The sequence below is a fragment of the Sapajus apella genome, unplaced genomic scaffold (genome assembly GCF_009761245.1).
Source record: "Sapajus apella isolate SASKATOON/1434 unplaced genomic scaffold, GSC_monkey_1.0 scaffold6, whole genome shotgun sequence".
Lineage (NCBI taxonomy): Eukaryota > Metazoa > Chordata > Mammalia > Primates > Cebidae > Sapajus > Sapajus apella.
In genome coordinates, this window is record NW_022436946.1 from 999,704 (window position 1) to 1,020,002 (window position 20,299).

The 20,299-nt window shown below is 42.6% G+C and overlaps 1 long non-coding RNA gene across 1 annotated transcript in view; it reads left to right on the top strand.

Moving 5' to 3' along the window:
* Positions 1-17,040: 17,040 nt before the first annotated feature.
* Positions 17,041-20,299, top strand: part of LOC116549000 — a 14,146-nt gene continuing 10,887 nt past the window's right edge. The window contains exon 1 of the long non-coding RNA XR_004267664.1: positions 17,041-17,219. This is a non-coding gene — a long non-coding RNA (uncharacterized LOC116549000). The remainder of the gene's footprint in view (positions 17,220-20,299) is intronic.

Consider the following 20,299-nt stretch of genomic DNA (forward strand, 5'->3'; position numbering starts at 1 on the left):
CACCAGATCAGTGGTCCTCAACCTTTTTGTCACCAGGGACCAGTCTGGTGGAAGGCAATTTTTCCATGGATATGGGGAGAAAGGTGAGGGGAAGTAAGGGGGTGGGGGTGATGGTTTCTGGGTGAAACTCTTCCACCTCAGATCATCAGGCATTAGATTCCCTTAAAGAGCCCACAGCCTAGACCCCTCATGTGTGCAGTTCACAATAGGATTCCCTCTCCAATGGCCCCAGGGTTGGGGACCCCTGCACTAGATGACAATTGTGATAATCTAAAATGTTTTCAGATATTGCCAAAGATCTTGTGGCAATGGGGTGACCAGCTTTCCTGATGTCAAGTCTAAAAGTTTATGTCCTGGTAAGCGATACAGAATAATGTCTACCTAAAGCTGATCACAGGCAAATCCCCCAAGTCTGTGAATATTCTACTTTATGTGACAAAAGGGACTTTGTGGGTGTGACTAAGTTAGGTATTTTGAGATGAGAAGATTATCCTGGATGATTTGGGTGGGCACATTGTAATCACAAGGGTCCTTGTAAGAATGAGGCAGCAGTGTCAGAAGCAGAGAAGGAAAGGTGAGGAACAGAGGTCAGAGCAATGCAATTGCCGGCATTGAAGATGGAAGGAGCCACGAGCCAAGGAATGCAGGCAGCCTCTAGAAGTTGAAAAAGGCAAGAAGTGGATTCTCTCCAAGGGCCTCCAGAAGGAACATGACCCTGTCAACATCTTGATTTTAGTCTAGTGAGACTTCTGACCTCCAGAACTGTGAGGTAATATCTCTGCATTGTTTAAGTCCCTACTTTTGTGCTAATCTGTTGGAGCCAAAGTAGAAAATGAAATAATCTGGGAAACCCTTCAGTCCCAACTCAGACTGGAATTGTTGGTCATCCCATCTGGTGAGCCAAACTGCTCTCATCTAATTTTTTAAAGTGGTTTTCTTGAGCCTTGCTCATTTAGCTTTGAAAAGGGATATAACTTGTTTATCCTAGGATGGGGAGGGAATTACCTCTTACAACAGAAAATGACATTCCTCAGAAGGGCAATTACTCAATGACTTCCTCTGCACTAACTCAGTCTTTGGGAGTTGAGGGTGGGGCTAGGGACTGTGTGGTGTGGTTTTGTGGGGGCATCTGACACTACTGATGCTTAGCTCTCTTCAGAATGTGAGGACACTTAACTCCTTTTTGTCTTCAGCTTGAAATGAGCAAAAGGAACATCTCATTCAACTTTCCGTTAACCTCGAAAGTAACTCTGAGTTTGCAAAAGGCAACTTCTGCTTTCTGGTTGTCCATGAGTACGAGTAAGAAGGTAAGATTTTAGTTGCCACACCTCCATTTCCTCTCTATGCTGGATGTGATCCCCTACACTCAGACTCTTCCATAGAGTAGAGTTTTAAGTAGAGCACATGACTGGCCAGCTAAAGAGTTCGCTTTCAAGCTTTCTGAGCAGCTAACTGTAGATAGGTGACTAAGATCTGGCCAAAAGGGTGTTAGTAACTTCTGGGTCATGTCCTGTAACTTCTGGGTCATGTCCTAAAAAGGAAGTGGCTTGTGCTCTGCTTCTTCTTTTCACTCAGGTAGAAATGCAGATAAAATGAGAGTGAATCAGCTTTAACTAAGCAGATGAGAACAACATGCCAGAAGATAATAGAGCCACAGGATAGAAAGAACCTGGGTCTCTGGATGACCTCATGGATTAGAGCTTCCTTCTTACCCTTAGGTGAGATTAAATTATATATCTACTAGCACAGCAATGAAATTATTTACGTCCCTAGAACAGGGACCCTGTCCATTATTTTTATGTGTGTTTCACAGAACAGGAGTTCCCAAACACTGTCATGTCAATAATATTCTTTAAAAAAGGTCTCACTCCATCACTCAGGCTGGAGTGCAGTGGTGCAATCATAGCTCATGGCAGCCTCTAACTCCTGGGCTCAAGCAATCCTCTTACCTAAGTCTCCTGAGAAGCCGATAGTAATATTCTTGACAGTATTTTCAACTAAGTCAAAATAAAAAAATTAGACTAACTTGCAGAGACATAGAGCCACAGGGCAGCAGATTCATTCCAAGTTCAGGGCTTTCATTATTATACCACGCTATGACTCTCTAAGTGCCCAGTTTTTCGCAACAGTAGAGGACCAGTAATACTTCTCACTCTTCAAGATCAGAATTCTTCAAGACGGTACCTCCTCTATGTCATCTTCACCACTCTCGCATGTGATATACTTCCTCTAGATCCAAAAGGGTGAAGAAACTGAAAGACAAAGCTGGGTGAGTTGACCATGTGTACACTGGAGAGGCTAACTCTGCAGTAGGCCTGGAGAATACATCACTGGTGCCATCTGCATCTGTGATGAAAATGTGCATGATTACGTGACAATCTTGCAAAGGTAAAACTACAATTTACTCAAAGGATGTGTCATTTTATTTAGCACAAAGACTAACAAAACAGCTTTTATTTAGTCATTATACCTCAATTTTCAACAACCTTAAATAAAAACAATGTGTTTTGTCTTTGTAGTCTCAGTGAATGCCAATCAATTCAACTCAATATCCCTGAGTATACTTATGTATTGCACGAGCAACCTAAGATTCAGAGAGGATAAAGGAATAGCAAGGACTCCACAGCAGGGCCTCTTGTGCTTTGATAAAGATTTGGTGGGTTTCTAGCTCCCAGACTCATGCTCAGTGAACAGGCCACTTTGAAAAGTAATTTGATATGAAAAAGATCGACTCATTCTGTAGTTAAGAGAATTGGAAACAACTACTGTACTGTGTGTATTTTTTTTTTGAGACACAGTCTCGCTCTATCACCAGGCTGGAGTGCAGTGGCGCAGTCCCCGCTCACTGCAACTTCTGTTTTTTGGTTTCAAACAATTCTCCTGCCTCAGCCTCCCGATTAACTGGGACAACAGGCATGCACCACCACGCCTGGCTAATTTTTTGTACTTTTAGTAGAGACGGAATTTCACCAGGTTGGCCAGGATGGTCTTGATCTCTTGATCTCGTGATCCGCCTGCCTCGGCCTCCCAAAGTGCTGGGATTACAGGCGTGAGCCACCGTGCCTGGCTGTGTATTTTTTTTTTTGAGACGGAGTCTCGCTGTATCACCCAGGCTGGAGTGCGTGGTGTGATCTCAGCTCACTTCAACCTCCACCTCCTGGATTCAAGCAATTCTCTGCCTCAGCCTCCCAAGTAGCTGAGATTACAGGTGCCTGCCACCATGCCAAGCTAATTTTTGTATCTTTAGTAGAGGCAGGGTTTCACCATCTTGGCCAGGCTGGTCTTGAACTCCTGACCTCATGATCCACCTGCCTTGGCCTCTCAAAGTGCTGGGATTACAGGTGTGAGCCACCGTGCCCAGCCCCATCCCTTTTAAAAAGTTTTTATTACACAAGCAATACATGTTCACGTGTTATTATAGAGGAACTAGAAAATATAGTCAGAGACAAGAAATTGCAGACACGATATGTTTTATTTTAAATGCAAAAAGAAAGATTTGATTTTACAATCACTGAGGGAGGTTATCCTGGATACATTCAGAAAAGCACCAGGAAGTTCTTTTTTCAGAGATGAGGAAGTGAACATTTTCCCCGTCTTCCCACACTGGAGCCTCCCCTTTGGCCCTGCAGAGAGGGAGAATGAGTTCTCAGCTGGTGGCAGCCATGGTGGCCTCCCATACAGAAAATGGAGCTTTTCAGTGTCTTTGTGGTGGTAAAGTGAAACCATGGCTGAAGCCTAGAGGAGGCCTGGAGAAAGTTTCATGAAAAATGCACTCCAACCTTGAAAAAAACAAAAAACAAAGAACAAAACGGCTCCATTCAACCCATGTATTCAAGATTCAGTGGCCCAAGTGCTGGGGAATAAATAATAATAACAGCTCTCCCCTGCACCAGATAGTCACCATAACAATACTGTGTGGAAGGACAAATCTGTTTTTATGTGAAGACACAGACTTTTGAGAGGCTAAGTAAGTTGACTAAGGAACCATAGCTGGTGAGTTACAGGGACAGGATTTGAACCCAGACAGTCAGACTCAGAGCCTCCTAGCTCAACTGGTACTCTCTGAAGAGACACACTTCTTTGACTTGTTAAAGAAAAAATTAGGGCGTGAGAGGCAAGAATTTAACAACTACAGAAAGTGCAAAGGAGACATAACAATCTTCCATATTTCCACCACTCAGCATTAACCTGGCCATATTGGTCTTCAGGATATATTTATTTTTTTTAAAGAGAGAGAAATCACAGGCTTACAATGTGAAACTTAACGAAGAAATTTACAAAGAAGAAGTTAAGTATAACCCAAAGTTTCTACCACATTAGATAAACATCTTTGCAGACAACTTTCTGTTTATTGAGGCAAGGTGGCAGGCACTTTACTCACTGCCCTAAACTCATTCCAAACTCTTGTTCTATGACAGAGCATCGGTATGTCCTGGGGGAGTTTTTACTACCTCTTTCCCATTCTTCTAAAATTCATGTTGGGATCATTTTGTATGGAGACATTTTCCAGCCTCCTGGTTGTCCTCCACCCATCCACCCTCCCACCCACCCAAACCTGCTTCAACCAACCATCCATCCATTCATGTACCTATCCATCCACGCACCCATCCTCCTCTCCATCATCCACATATCCATGCAGTACTTAGTGTGTGCCAGACAGCCTTCTACGTGCTTGGGACAAAAAGTTTCTGACACGCAGTAGAAGAAAGCCTAGTGGGAAAAGCAGGTACTTGAGAACAGTTACAGAAATTTAGCAGTATCAAAAAAAAAAAAAAATACAAGGTACTCTGCAAACACAGAACTAAAATGACAATAATGAAAACCACCATCAATTTACCAATTGTACCGGGCACTATTCTAAGCTCACTGAGTGTATTAACTCATTTGGACCTGAGGAAGTCAAGGAAGTTGTTCTAGAGGAAGTGGAGTTGCATCGTAAAATATAAGAAGTCACTTAGCAGAAATTCAGGTGAGGAAAATGTATCCCTGCAAAGGAAACAGCTTGTCAAAATTCAGAAAGAGTGTGGCCTGAAAACTGTAAATGCTTTATTGGGACTGTAATGAGTTTTGCCAGGGGGGATGTGACAAGAGGTGAAGCCGAAAAGGTCAGATCATGAAAGGCCATGTGAAGAATTTTAAGGGAACTCCATGGCACCATCAGGATTGTATATTATAAAAATCTCTGGCATTAAGAAGAGGATAGATTGAAGGAGAGTAAAAATAAAGGCAGAAGGACCAGTAAAAAAGACCGTGAGTGCTGACCCAGCTGGGCATTGAACAGGTTCTGAATGAAAGATGTGCCCCTGGAAATGGAGAGGAGAGAGATTGGGAGGTTAGAACTATCCAAGAGCAATTATAATAACAATAGGAAACACTTATTGAGTCTTTAGTTCAACAATGTCCACCAAAGCCCCCGGTATAGACAGCACCATCAGCCTCCTTTTACGCATGAGAGAATAGAGCTGTGAAACGACTTATTCGAGGTTATATAGTTAGCAAGTGCTGGGGTCTGGATTTGAACCCAGGTTCTGTAACTTCAGAGCCCACATATTTGATCCTGTGTTATTCTAATTCTCATCATTTTCATGAACCATATTTATAGAGGGAGAACAAGACAGAGACTCAAAGCACAGCTGAATATGGAAGGAAGAGGGTGTCATTTATGATGACTGTGAGATCTTGCATTGGATAAATTCTCAGAGCAATTGGACTTAATGTAACATCAGTGTAACACCCTAAAATAATAACATGAGGTGTCTTAGCATACATGTCTAGCAAATCATATTTATTTTCTTCCTTTCATATATGTAACAAAGAAGAGAATTTCTCGATGCTTGCTGTGGCAGAGCATGCAGTTATCTCCAACATTCATTCCTACCTCTTTGCCGTCTACCCAGGACATGAGTTTTACGCGGGCTCATGGCCACTCAGCATGTTATTTTTCTCCCAGCTATGTGTGGGCCACACGACTAACTTCTGGAATGTGCAAAGAACTTCTCTTGTTCTTTGCTGGAATGCAAATGGGATGGCTGGCGTGGAGCAGCCACAGTGGCCCATGATATGGAGCTGAGACTAGCAGAACAGCTGAGAGGGAGCCTGGGCCTCATCACTACAGATGGAGGGCCACATTAGCCCTGAACTGGTGACTCTGGGTTTCTTTTCAGTGAGCCAGTGCCTTGGTTAAGCCATTACCACTTTGGTTTTTCTGGTACCGAAAGCCAAACCTAACCCTAACTGGTACGTTGGCTGAGAGGTATTGTTCTTTTGGAGAGTATATTTTGCTATAGCTTTTGATTTTCTTCTTTTGTTCTGGGTGATGATACTAATTCATTCATTTGACATTTACCTATAGTTGTGCCATATAATGACGTTTTGGTCAACAACAGACTGCATATTCAATGGTGGTCTTGTAAGGTTATAACACCATATTTTTACTATGCCTTTTCTATGTTTATATATGCTTAGGTAGACAAATATATATATATATATATATTTTTTTTTTTTTTTGAGATGGAGTTTCGCTCTTGTTACCCAGGCTGGAGTGCAATGGCGCGATCTCAGCTCACCGCAACCTGTGTCTCCTGGGTTCAAGCAATTCTCCTGCCTCAGCCTCCCGAGTAGGTGGGACTACAGGCGTGCGCCACCATGCCCAGCTAATTTTTGTATTTTTAGTAGAGACGGGGTTTCACCATGTTGACCAGGATGGTCTCTATCTCTTGACCTTGTGATCCACCCGCCTCGGCCTCCCAAAGTGCTGGGATTACAGGCGTGAGCCACCACACCCGGCCGCAGGTAGACAAATATTTACCATTATGTTACAATTGCCTGCAGCATTCAGTACAGTAGCATGCTGTATGAGTTTGTCAGCTAGGGTCAATAAGGCCCTACCACATAGCCTGGGTGTGCAGTAGGCTATATCATCTAGGTTGTGTAAGCACACTTATGATGTTTGCACAACGACAACATCACCCAACAATGCATTTCTCAGAGCGTATCCTCATTGTTAGTGACACCTGACTGCGTTGAGTTCTTGCTATTTGTTAGGAACTGTTTTGACATTGGTGATACCGCAGTGAACAAAACAAAATCCCTACCCTCTTGTGGTAACTTTCAAGTGGAAGAGTGAGATAATAAACAAGAAATAACTAAATATTTCAATATCATGCCAGTTATCAAGCTATTGTCAAGCTATTTTCTCAACTCCAAATCACCCTCTTCCTCTGCTTCATAACACTGGTGCAGGGACCCGGAAAAACACTTTTGTGCTTTGGTTCCTGGATCCTTGTTGAGTTCTCACGGTAGGGGACACCAGAGGGATTCTGGACAGCAGGAAGAGGAAGAAGGGATCTGGATGCTGTTTCCTGATTGCCTTGAGGACCCAGCCTCATCACATTCCTTTGGAAACAATAACATCAGCTGCAGGTGCCTCCTTCTTAGCTGTCTAAATCTAACCTCCCAGTCTCCCTCAAATCTCCTCTCTCCTCTCCATTCCCATAGGTACTCATTTCATTCAGGCCTGGATCAGTGCTTAGCTGGGTCAGCATTCACAGGTCTTTTTTACTGGTCCTTCTGCCTTCATTCATTTTTATTCTCCTGCAATCTATCCTCTACTTCCAGCTTTGCAGGAAGGCTTACCTCCCTACTCTAATCTCATAAAAATCAATGATTTCCAACGACTTTCTTTTGCTTCTCCAGCCCTAGGGGTGAGAGCTACTTTCTGCTGTTGTTACGTCCATGAAACTGGTGTGTTCCCCTTTTGCATTTTCAGTTCTGCAATTCCTTATGTTCATTTCTCCCTGTGAGATGGCTGGTGTGGGTTCTCACTCAACCAGACCCTGACGGGTACAAGGTGAGATTGTGTCACAATGATAGAGACAGGAGATGATGTCTCCAGGGATTCACTATGGCCTCCTGCAGGGCTTTCCGGAGGCATTACTTCCAAGAGTCACCACATTTGTGCTCTGACTCTTGGCTTGTTAGGTTCACAGCCCAATTTGATCAGCATGCCGGGAGTTGGCCAGGTTCTTAGCGATGGGTTCAGGCAAAACAAACTTACAGGGGATCAAGCTGTGTGGTGTAAGCGGATCACTGTTTTGCTGCATGAAGTGGATTTGGGCAATCTGGTCTCTCCATTAGCCTTTCTCTCTTTCTGCATAAGCCTACATAGGCTCCAAATATGGCCAAGGACTCCTCCGTGAGCACAAAAATCCCAGCAAAGGCAAGGAGTGGGGTGGTCTCAGCAGTGAGGTGACCAGGTTATGACGCTTGAGCATATTCACCTCTACTAAGGGACAGTCTGTCAAGTGGACCAGAATGCTCATATTCACTGGTGAGGACACTCTATTTCCTAGGCAAAAACGCAGGCACACAGACAAAGTCACAGACACACGGACAATCTGTGGCTGCATGGGCTCCCTTGGACTCCCTTTTGCTAGATTTCACACAGGTCAAGCCTTTTACTGTTCACACTTCCTTTCTGCACATGGATTTGAATCCTGCTTTCTTTTACAACCTATGAATACCAGATGACAGTTTCTGTTTCTTTAATTGTTTTGACTTATCTTCTAAGGTGACTTATACTGAAAGCTAACATCACTTAAGTGAGGGCATAACCTTATTTCCAATTCTGCGGGTGGTAACATGTAACACCCAGAAACAGGCTTCAGGTCCTCAGGAACTCAGAGGGGAAAGGCATGGGCAGGCATTGTAGTCAAGTGGAACACAGAAAAGCAGAGAACAGCGATGAACATTCCTTGCTCAGGGGCAACCTCCCAGTTGGCTGGAGAAGAGAATTTATGTGGGACCTGCGGTGGGTGACTGACGCGGGTCAGTGTCAGATTGTGGAAAACTTTGAATTCCAGGCTAAAGAGTTTGTACCTTATATAGGCAATGGGAACCGAGGCAGGCTTACGTGTGGAGCTTGGAGCGTTAGCATCGAACCCCGGCCCTACAACTCCAAGTTCAGTGCTCCTCAGAAAGCCTCTAGGCATGAGCTCCTGTTATATTTTTATTCTACTTTTCATAAAACTTTGCTTTCAGTACAGATGCTGAGTGGAGCAGTGCTTGGGGGGGGTGGGGGTGGGGGGGGGGGGGTGGGGGCCAAGGAAGCTTAAGGAAGCAGGGGCAAAAACACAAACATAAACCACAGAAGAGGAAAGTGAGCTATTGGTTGTGATTTCCATTCCTGTGGATATGAAATGCTATCCCAATTGTGGGAAGCTGAGAAAGGCCACAGCAAAATAAAAGAGAAACAGTCTCATTAACAGTGATGTTCAGACGTTGGAAAACAGCTAAGGTGTAGACTTACGTTATGGAAATATCCTCAACCTCAAGCAAATTCCAAGAACATTCTAAAAGGGAACACTGGCAAAGCTGGATTTGCTTTGTAGGGTCTTCGCCATTAGAGACCCACAAAATTGTAAATCTTGGAAACTGCTGTGCTTTAAAAAAAGGGATCTGAACTCTTGTCATTTAAAATGCATTTTTTCCAGCATCGTTTCAAATGAGTCAAAACTCTCCTTCCCTCTTTTTTTTTTCAGGCCCCAACTCACTAAATTTGTCTAAATCTGATTTAGAAATGATATAATTCTAAAGATGAGTGTATCCTAAATTCCCAAGCCACTGTAGTTTGCAAAGGTGAGAAAGGTTTCGGTAAAAACAACAGAATACAACCAAATGGGTTAACACTTCAGTCATCCCTGGAAACGTGGCCACAACGTGTCTTTCCTGCTACAGCTCACACTTTCTCATTAGCTCACACTTTCACGTTAGCCACTACAGTTCTTCTCTGAAGCCAGTGCTGCTGGTACTTCATCAGCTCCCTTTGTTCTCGGCTGCTTTCCGCTGTGGCTTGCTTTGCTGTGTCACCGGGCATGTGGCTCTGCAGGGTCACTGATGTTGATGTCATTCCTTACTCTCTCACTCTGCTTCCTGGTTTCCGTCAGCCATTCCTGCACTGGGATGGAACAAAAACTCCTGCTCCAGATATACATTCAATGTTCGATAGCAGAGTAGAGTGTTTTAAAACGTATTGTACTCAGGTAATACCTACATACCCTGACTTGATCACTATACAGTATTATACATGAAAAAAATTTCACAGGTAGCCCATCAATTTTTACCAAAAGAAAGAAAAGAAAGAAAAGGAAAAAAAACAAGAAATACTTCTCCAACCAGTGTTACAATTTTTTATCAGGCCCCTGAGGAAGGAGGTCTTGCTATTAGTTACAAATATTAGTCACTAGTTATTAGCCATTAATGTCAGAACTCTCATTTAACTTGGCCTTGGAGCTTTTTTGTTAAATCCCACTGTCGGGGACCCTGACACACATTCCTCAGGGAATGGGAAGACATTGACCCTTAACAGGGGAGTCTCTGATCCAAGCAAGAGCGCCATGAGGTCAGGGAATTTCCAGGTCCTTAGAACTTGCCAAGGAGGCCAAAACATGACTCTTCCTTGTTCAGGAGACTCAGACGAGCACCACCTGCCCATTCTGCTGGGTCCTCAGGCCAATGCAACTCACAGCGACCTGCCTGTACATTTCTGAATTCCCATGATGGGCATGCAGTATAGGCATTGCCTTCAGCATAAACTGAGCCACATTCACTTGATCTTCCCTGGGAGCTGGCAGGAGGCAGGCTGGGAATATGCCATGGAAAGAAGAAAAGGACCCTGCCAGACTCTCCAGTTTCCAAAGTCAAGACGAGATCTGGTGCCCCAGAACTGCCTGCCTACCAGGCAGCCCACAGAGATGGCTCCCTGTGAGAGGCATGTCTGCTGTGGAATGCTTGGGAGATCTCCTGAGCGCCAATGCCACTGACCTGTCCCATAATATTCTTTAGCAATTCCTTTTAGGGAAATTGTGTGCCTGGCTTACAGAAACGAAGGAGCCTATTAAGTTACTTGGTATTTTCAGGGCAAGGAGGGACTATTTTTCACCATTTGGGGGAAACTTTTTTCACGCCATTCACTTGGAATATTCTGTTAATCTCCATATGTTGACATTCTACCAACCCTGTATGGTTTGCTTAACATGACACTTCTTCCTTGAAGCCTGACAGTTCCTGCGCAACTCACCTCCTATACACATTTTTCATATCATAAATTACTGCAGGGTGGTGACTGGTAAACTTGGCTTTCACACAGCATCAACATAATTTTTGTGCTTAGCAGGCTGCCAAATGAAATTGAGGTTTCTGTGTCTGTGCAGTCATAAGAATTTGTTAAATTTAGGTAAAAAAATTTGTTTTGGTATAGATAACTACCAATTTATTTCTAATTTAAAAGATCTGTTTTTCTGTAACAGCTATGAAATTGTTTTTCTCCTAATAAGTAACAATATTTTAACAGCTCTGAAAATTAAACATGATTATCAAAACTTCTCAGCATTTTTGCTTTCCTAAATCCTGGAGAAAAAATACACTATTGAAATTTGATCAGTAGAATGCTCTTTCCTCAAAGAATATTTAACTCTTAGAAAGAGTGAAGAGAGGCCAGGTGTGGTGGCTCATGCCTGTAATCCCAGCACTTTGAAAGGCCAAGACAGGAGGATCGCTTGAGGCCAGGAGTTCGAGACTGGCATGAGTAACAGAGTGAGAACCCACCTCTACAAAAATAAAAAAAATTAGCTGGGCACAATGGTGTGTGCCTATAGTCTCAGCTATTTGGGAGGCTGAGGTGGGAGGATTGCTTGAGCCCAGGAGTTTGAGGTCACAGTAAGCTACGATTATGCCATAGCATTCCAGTCTGGATGACAGTAAGACCCTAAAAATAAAAAATAAATAAAAATAAAATAAAGAAAAAGGAAAAAAAAGAGTTAAGAGAATATCAACTCCTAAATATTAAATTTTTCTTGGATTTAGTTTTTACATATGGGACAGGCTCATGGTGGAAGTCACTGGCTGATGTTGAAGATGATGAACGTGATGTGGATTTACTCCTTCTTGATGTCCTGCTGTTTTCACTAAATGGCAAGAATTTGCATTCAGCCAAGGAACAGAATCCTCTCAAGGTCCTTGCTATTGGCTCCAATATTTATTTTGCCAGGTGGCAACTCTAACATTTGATTTTTTTTTTTTTTTTTTTGAGACGAAGTTTTGCTCTATCACCAGGGCTAGAGTGCGGTGGCGTGATCTTGGCTTGCTGCAACCTCCACCTCCTGGGCTCAAGTGATTCTCCTGCCTCAGCCTTCTGAGTAGCTGGGATTACGGGCACCCACCACCACACCTAGCTAATTTTTGTATTTTTAGTAGAGACAGGGTTTCACTATGTTGGCCAGGCTGGTCTCAAACTCCTGATCTCAAGTGATTCCCCTGCCTCAGCTTCCCAAAGTGCTGGGATTACAGGTGTGAGCCACCACGCCCGTCAGCATTTGAGATTTTTATGTAGAAAAGCAGATCTTGAAATTACTGACTTTGATGCTTGGTATAAGAGTGTGGCTATTATTGAGAGCCTCATCCTCTTCTTTGCTTATACTATGTGAAACTCTTTTGCTAAAAGTTCAGGCACCCTAAACATCCACACATTTCCACTAGGTCTAGTTCCCTTAACTCACGGTTCCCTGGTAAACATGGCATTTCTTCAAGGGGTAGGCATTTTGCTGAGCTTCAGCTGCTGCTCAAAATCACATTTAAATGACCTCTGATAAGCAAAATCCTACCTGCTTAGAGACAAGAGTCCTGACCTCGACTGGGGTCTTTAGATTTGGATTCAGAGCTACTGTTGGGTGCTAAGTTTATTCTCTGGCGGAATAAATTAGCCTGGGTTGTACATGCAAGGCAGGGCCAAGCTTGATTCACGTAGTTGATTAGAAGTTATTTTACCCTGGAAACCACTGTGTCTCGGCTGGATCAGTTTAACTTAGTTGTTCTCTAGAGGAGACATGATCCCTCATTTCTCTTTTTCCTTTTTTCGTCAACAGCCAGACATCCATGAGCTCTTGTAGCCCTAGACATCAGTTAGGTATCATTAAATATCATTTGGAGCTTTAACAATGCCGTCAATACACCGTGGGATTTTGTCATCACTTTACTATTGGTTAAAATCTCTTTCACTTATGGAGACTTTGCCCCCTTTCATCTTTGTGGTTGCCAGACTTGTAATTTGTTTTTCTGTTTAATAGAAACCTTAGAATCATTGGTATAAAGTGAAGTATGCTATGAAAAACACATGTTTTTTAAAAATAGTTCTTTTTGTCTTTAAAGAGAAAATACTGTGTTTTCATCCATTCCAATACCAGTAAATGCATATTTTTTGGCATCTCCTTTAAACTCTTCAACATGATAAAAAAATGTGTATACCACAGTCAACTTTCTGAAACTACTTTTATATGCCTCTTCATTTTCTTTTACATAGAAGAGCTGTTGGACATGAAACTTCTGTAGCAGCAAAGAGGACTCTGAAAAATGTTGAATGCTAGCAAAAAGTCTTAAATTTCTATAGATAGAAATGTGGAAGAATCAACATGTGTTAAGTTTTTGAAATGCATATTTCTTGCCTTGCCTTTCCTTGAACTCTGAAAGGCCCTTTTGGTAAAAGCGGATAAAAAAGGGCCTCTGGATGGATCTTTCTAATTAGAAAGAAAATTCAAATTCAGAACTATAATTAAACATGACTTAAATGCAGCACTTTTCAGTCTAATCCAGAGAAATATAGTTTCAAAATTTCTAATTTTAAGTTTTTCAGGGCCCTAAAAATAGAAATACATTGTCATTTACATAATGATTTGCAAATTGTACATTTCATGTGGGAAACAAAGGTTTTGTTTTAAAGGCAGAAGAGCATACATAAAGCTCGTAACTCAACTACAGGTCAGCACATGATTTTCGCAGGTACACACCTGTGTAGCTGCCCCTCAGATCAAGACAGAGCACACTTTCAGCACCCAGCAGGTTCCCTTCTCAGCGCGTCTCAGCCAATACCACTCCACCTCCAGCCCCTGTTCCATAGATTTCATTTTGCCTGTTCTTGTCTTTCACAAACGTAGAAACATTCCCACCATGCTTTAGTGGCTTCTTTCAGTCCACACGATGTTTGCAGGATGATTTGTCCATGATGTGTGTAGCAACAGTTTATCCTTTTTTTCCTCCGTGGCCTTCCTCAAGATGGGCTTTGGCATCGCCTCCTGAGACATGAAGGGAGCAATACGTGTAAGGAGTGATAACAAACAGAAGTCAGCTTCGCTTTATTTTTAGCTGAGCAAATGCCCAGTAAGGCCTCATACCACACTCCCCACTCCAAAGCAGAACCCTGAGAAGGCTGCGCTGGAGCACGTGCTGGATCAGGCTTCCAGCTCAACCTCTCTCCTTCCGATGTTATGGTCACCTGGCACAGTGACTGGAATGGCTGGGCAAAGGAGAGTGATGCCAGGGCCTGTCCTGACGAGGAGGCGCCTGAGCCGGTTTACCTCTGCCTTAAATGGAAATGAAAACATAGTGAACCCTGGCCATGTGTGACATTTTAAAATCTAATGATCCCTTCCCAGAACAAATGTGTCCTGGCCAATGCTCACATTTGAAAGCCAGCTTGGTACTTCCTCTTTGGGACGATTGAGGAAGAGGGCAGATAATGAGGTGGAAGTCAGGGGAAAGGGGGCTGGGCGTCCTTCCTAGCTTGTAGAATCCTATTATTACTCACATGTATTTTTTAAAACAGTCAGTATCTATTTGACTCTTGACTATAGAACAAAGTCTACCTCCTCTTCCTTCACAGAATCCTGGTCATGGGCTACAGTGGAGGAACCAAGGGGAGGGGCCCAGCTGAGTCCCAGCTCTGACACCGATGGGCGGAAGGGGTGGCTTGGGTCAGCTTGCATCACGCCTCTTCTTGCTCATCTGTAAAATGTGGAAGTTTGACTGATGGGCCTCTCAGCACCATGGAGAAGTTTGAAAGGCGGCAAATTACAGACTACACATTTGACACCTCCCGGCTCTCCCCACCCTTTTATGAATAAGCATCTGTAAGACAGGCTGCCTAATTTTTCTGGAGATTCCTGAATAGCCTGCCTTTGTCCAGGTTGGCTGATGCTAAATGCCAGTTCTGACCAATGGTGCAGGTATTAATTTCACACTGAGGATCTTGTTTCAATGTATTCAGATTAGGTGATGTGGAGATGGAACATTCTGAAAGAAGAGCTGAGAGAAAGTGGCAGGTATAAGCCCCCTAACAGCTCTGTGTTTCTTGGAGAGAATCAGACTGCTTCTCTAGACTTTTCAGAGCCCTCACCCATCGTGTGTGTGTGTGTGCGTGTGTGTGTGTGTGTGTGTGCATGAGGGAGTGTGCTATGGGCAGCCTTTCTATGTCTGCACTGTGAACAGATGGGCTCATCATTTCTAGGGCCATGTATGGCTTTCTCGTTACATGTTTTGCTTGCTGTGTTTTGCCACTTCCCTGATACATCCTATATTAGCTTCCTATTGTTACTGTTGAAAATTACCACAAACTTAGTGTCTTAGAACAACACAAGTTTATGATCCCACAGTTCTGGAAGCCAGAAGTCTAAAGTGGCTCTCACTGAGCTAAAACCAAGGGGCTGACAGTGTTGTGCTCCTTTCTGGAGACCCTGGGAGAGACCGTTTTCTTGCCCCTTTCCAGCTTCTAGAGGTGACCCTCATTCTTTGGTCTGCGGCCCTTTCCTCCATCTTCAAAGCCAGCAGTGGGTTGTAGAGTCTTATTCACATCCCATTACTCTGAATCCAACCCTGCTGAACCTTTGTGCTAACACTGGTCCAGCATCATGCTGCATAACCTCCCTACTTTAAAGTCAGATGATTGGTAGCTTACTTCCACCTTCAACCTTAATTTCCCTTTGCCATGTCACATGATGTATTCACATGTTCTGGTGATTAGGATGTGGACGTCTTTTCGGAAGGGAGAGAGATTCATCTGCTTATATACTATATAGACATATGGTAATTTCTTTATCAGGCTGAAAAGAGATAGGTTAACAGTGATGAACATTTTCCCAATGCAAAACTTTTTATTTAACTCAAGGGAAAATTATCTTTTGTATAAAAATGGAGACTTCTGAGTAAACACATGATTAGCAAAGAATAGTCATATGTTCAGTTACAGGACAGGAGGAACAGTCTTCTTCCGTTAGGAACAGGAGTGTAAGAAGGACAAAATGATACAAAAGTAAAAGTGTATTTATGTGAGGTGTGTGTGTGTGTGTGTGTGTGTGTGTGTGTGTGTTTAGGCAGCCATGCACTGGAGGGGCTCATTCTGGCATGTGAGATCCTTTGTGTGTCTATATTTTCCTAAGTTCATGTTCAGTGACATCACTGAATGGCTTGAAATTAGCCATGGTGGGAGTATTTACACCATAGAAAGTGGCAAATGCTGTAAGCCAGGGTTTTCTTTTTCCCTGGAGAGCCTGTTATTAAACATTAATGGGCACACCGTTGGAGTAGAGACTCACTGCCTTCAGTTCATGTGCACAACACCGCTGTGTGGCCTTATTGCTCCTGTGGGACCCCAGACTCTACAGCTGGAGTAGGGGCAAATCCCAGGCCGCACCAAGGCTAGGGGCCCTCGCCACAAACACAGAGGCTGCAGTGTCCTTCTGCTGTCTCGACCTCCCGAGTTGCCATAGCAATGTGGACTGGACAGGGAGCTACACTGTCTCTCACGTGGGCAAGAGCTTGCTTCTTCGTCACTCCCCACTGTCTGACCTTCTCTCTGTCTAGCATTTTTCCTGACCAGTCAGTGTACCTGTCGTCACTCTGTCCGCTTGGATGGAGCCCGAGCTCTTCCTTAGAGTTGCATTCACTTGCTTTTCTTGTGTTTGTCTTGTTTCTCCAGGAGCTATGAGATCAGTTCTGCCCAAACTTTAGGGGAGTTATAAGGGGACCTTGCTAAAATGCAGTTTCCAAGGCTCTGCCCCCAGAGATTCTGATTGGGAAGGTCTGGGGAAAGCCCCAAGGATCTGCATTATTGACAAGCACTATAATTATTAGCATGACTGACATTATTATTGACATAATTCTAATTATTGGCATCATTGACAAGATTCTGAGGCCAGAAGTTCATGGGCACATTGACTGGCCCAGCCTGGAAGCTCCCTGAAAGCCTGGCAGGCCAGCTTCCTTCAGCTGCATTCGGTCCTTACACTGAGGGTCTCAGTGGGGAAAATGCAGTCGTTTTTAAAAAATGTGGATCCTGGTTTTTAGCAGGTTTTTTCCCATCTGTCAGACAAAGTTAATGCCTATTCTACACACAGGTGGGTGCAGAATATCATGTTCCCAGGTTCCCAGGGAAGAGGACAATTTTCCCCAAGAACTTTATCATGTTGAAATGTGAAAAATTCACACAGCTGTCAAGACAGTGGGTCCTCCTGAGTCCACGTATTCTGAGTATTTGAAACCATCTGAATGACTTATTGAAGCTTTTCTTTCTGTGGACGTGCTTACTGGGTGTTGTAAGATGTGAACCTCACAGCCAGAGACAATGTCTGCTGAGAGGAAGTTCAAGCTTCACCAAACCCAACCCAGCTTGTTTTTCAGCAGCAAACCAACCACTCTGACTGCGGCAATTTTCTTAGCAGGAAAAATTTTAGATGTGTGGTTTCTAGCTTTACTCTTTTTCATTTTACACGTGAAATGTTCGGGATCAGATTGGTTTTCTTTAAAACTACGGTTTGAATTAATTTATACTGAGTTGATTATAAAGAAAGAGATAAATTGCTACCTTTAGGAGGTTTTGACCTCAAATCCTCTGATATTTGAGACAAAGTTTTTTATCCCCCGGGACGCAGCCCTTCAGTAGCATGTAGGCGGGTTTCAAGCAAAGCGAGGAGTAATGAAAACTCTAATATAAAGGCTGTAATTTTCTAAAGAAGTCTGTTCCTTATTAAGATCAAGTGCATGTCAGTCATCTTATATTTTGGGAACATCCACCAAGTGCCAGAAATGTACTGGGTGCTTTTTCATGTGTGGAAAATTTTATCCAGAGTAATCAATTTTTCTAGTTCAATAAACATATTAAAAAGAAGGCGAATGAGATATTTCTGTATCTAATAAGGATGAATAATATATTTGAGTTCTCCCCTGACCACATATTCAAGGTCAGGATTCAAGATTTGGGCTTGAATCCTACCCTGCCTGCATGGGTCTCTTCATATAAAGTAAGGGGAGAATATTTGTGTAAAGGACCATGTAAGGAGGTTGTCAGAATCAAATGCAATGATGTATGGGAAACAGTTTTATCAAAGAGTAAGCAAAATTAATATAGTTTATAATCCTTAATTTACATGGTTTGTAAATATTAAATTCTATATTCAAGTATAGCATTCCACCCATGTAATTCTAACATATTTCCTTTACTCCAATTCCCTCTAGTAGTATAACAGAATTACTGTATTATCATTTTGAGATGAAGTTATTGTATAATATTTTAAGATGAATTATTGTATTGTCATTATGCAATGAAAACTGTAAAAATGTTTCATCTTCCTTTTCACTTCCTTTTAAAAAAATTCACTTTCTTTCTTTTTAATAGTAACTGGCTTTTTTCTGGAAGTATCTCAGCATGTGGGTTTTCACATACTGGTTGGTCAGACAGTTGAAGGTACAGTCAGCTCTTCCCTGCTAGCAGGGTGGACGGAGTTAGTTGAACTCATTCTTGAGCCTCCAAAGAACTGGGTCTCATGACACACTCTCTTTCTCCTTTTTCCTGCCCTCTTGGAAGTATATTGAGAGGTTTTTGAGGAGGACTCACTTGTGTACGTGGTCTGCAATGCCTGTCTGGTTCTTCCTTCCCTTTCCAAATTTTACATCTGGCATGAAAACAGAGGCAATTCTAAATGTAAATATGACTTCTTGATTACTTAAAAATATTCATTCCTCTCTAGCTTATATACATAGCAATTTTGTGTAAATATATGTTAAACATCAAGGTCCATTGAAAGAAGAAAGAAATCACATAATTATAATACAATCTAGAATACAAGCACTTTAAGATTTATTAGATTTATCAAAGACACTGGCATAATTTCTTTTGTTGTGTATTTTTCCTGTTTACAGAAGTAACATGTTAATTTCAGAAAATATGATAAACCTGGAAAAACGCAAAGCAGCAGCAAATTGTACATTCTGCCAAAATTCACAGATAATTCTTACCAATATTTTTAGAATAGCTTCCTAGTCCTATTTTCTTTGTAGGTATACACACACACACACACACACACACACACACACACTCCTTTTTCACATATTTGATTGTACTGTAACTATGTTTTGTTTGTTTCCTTAAACAACAAACATTTATTTCTCACAGTTCTGGAGGCTGGAAGGTTTCAGATCAAGGTACAGGCAGATTCATTTCCTGGTGAGGGCCTCTTCCTGGCTTGCAGACTTCTTGCTGTGTCCTGTCCTGATGGAGAGAGTGAGCTCTGGTGTCTCTCCCTCTTCTAAGGGCACCAATCCCAGCATGGGATCCTGCCCTCATGACCTCATCTAAAAGTAATTACCTTCCAAAGGCTCCACTTTCAAACAGCTTTACACTGGGGCTTAGGGCTTCAACATGGATTTCAAGAGATATCAACAATTAGTTCACAGCATTTTGCTCCAGGTCCCCCCAAATGCATGTCCTTCTTCCATGCAAAATACATTTATTCCAGCCCAACAGCCTCAAAAGTCTTGACTTACTCCAGCAACAACCTTAAGGTCTAAAGTCCAAAGTCTCATCTAAATATCATCTAAATCAGAAACAGTGATTACATTTTGTAGCTTGAATTTTGGATAGTCTATATTCAACATTCTCCATATCATCAGGTGTTCTTCTGTAGTGTGGTCCTGGGAACAGAGTACGTCCTGAGTAAGTATTCACTGAATTAATACACAAAAGATTTTTAATGGATTTATGATGTTCCATCATATGAAAATACCTCAATTGATTTTATTATTCCCTTTCTTGTCCATTTTAAAGTAGAGATATCATGGGGAAAAGTGAGAAGTTATGTGTATAATTATGGTCCTATTGAGGAGGAGGAGACACTATCTGGAATGAAGGCAGAAAGCTCTGTGAAGCTCCCTGTGAGGGAAGGTCTGTGAACTTTCAATCATGACCATGAGCCTGATGCCTGAACTCTCTTTCAGATCATGCAGTAGTTGCCTATTAAATTTGGAATAATGTGGAGAGAGGGTCCTAAAGTGAGTTCAGAAACAGTCATATAACCTGAGTCAGCCAGAGAGAGGGCGTTCAGTGGCAAGAAACAGAAGCCCAACTCAAGGTGGGTTAAACCATAAAGATGTGCACCCAATCACCTGCATGAAAACCCAATCAATCACCTGCATGAAAACC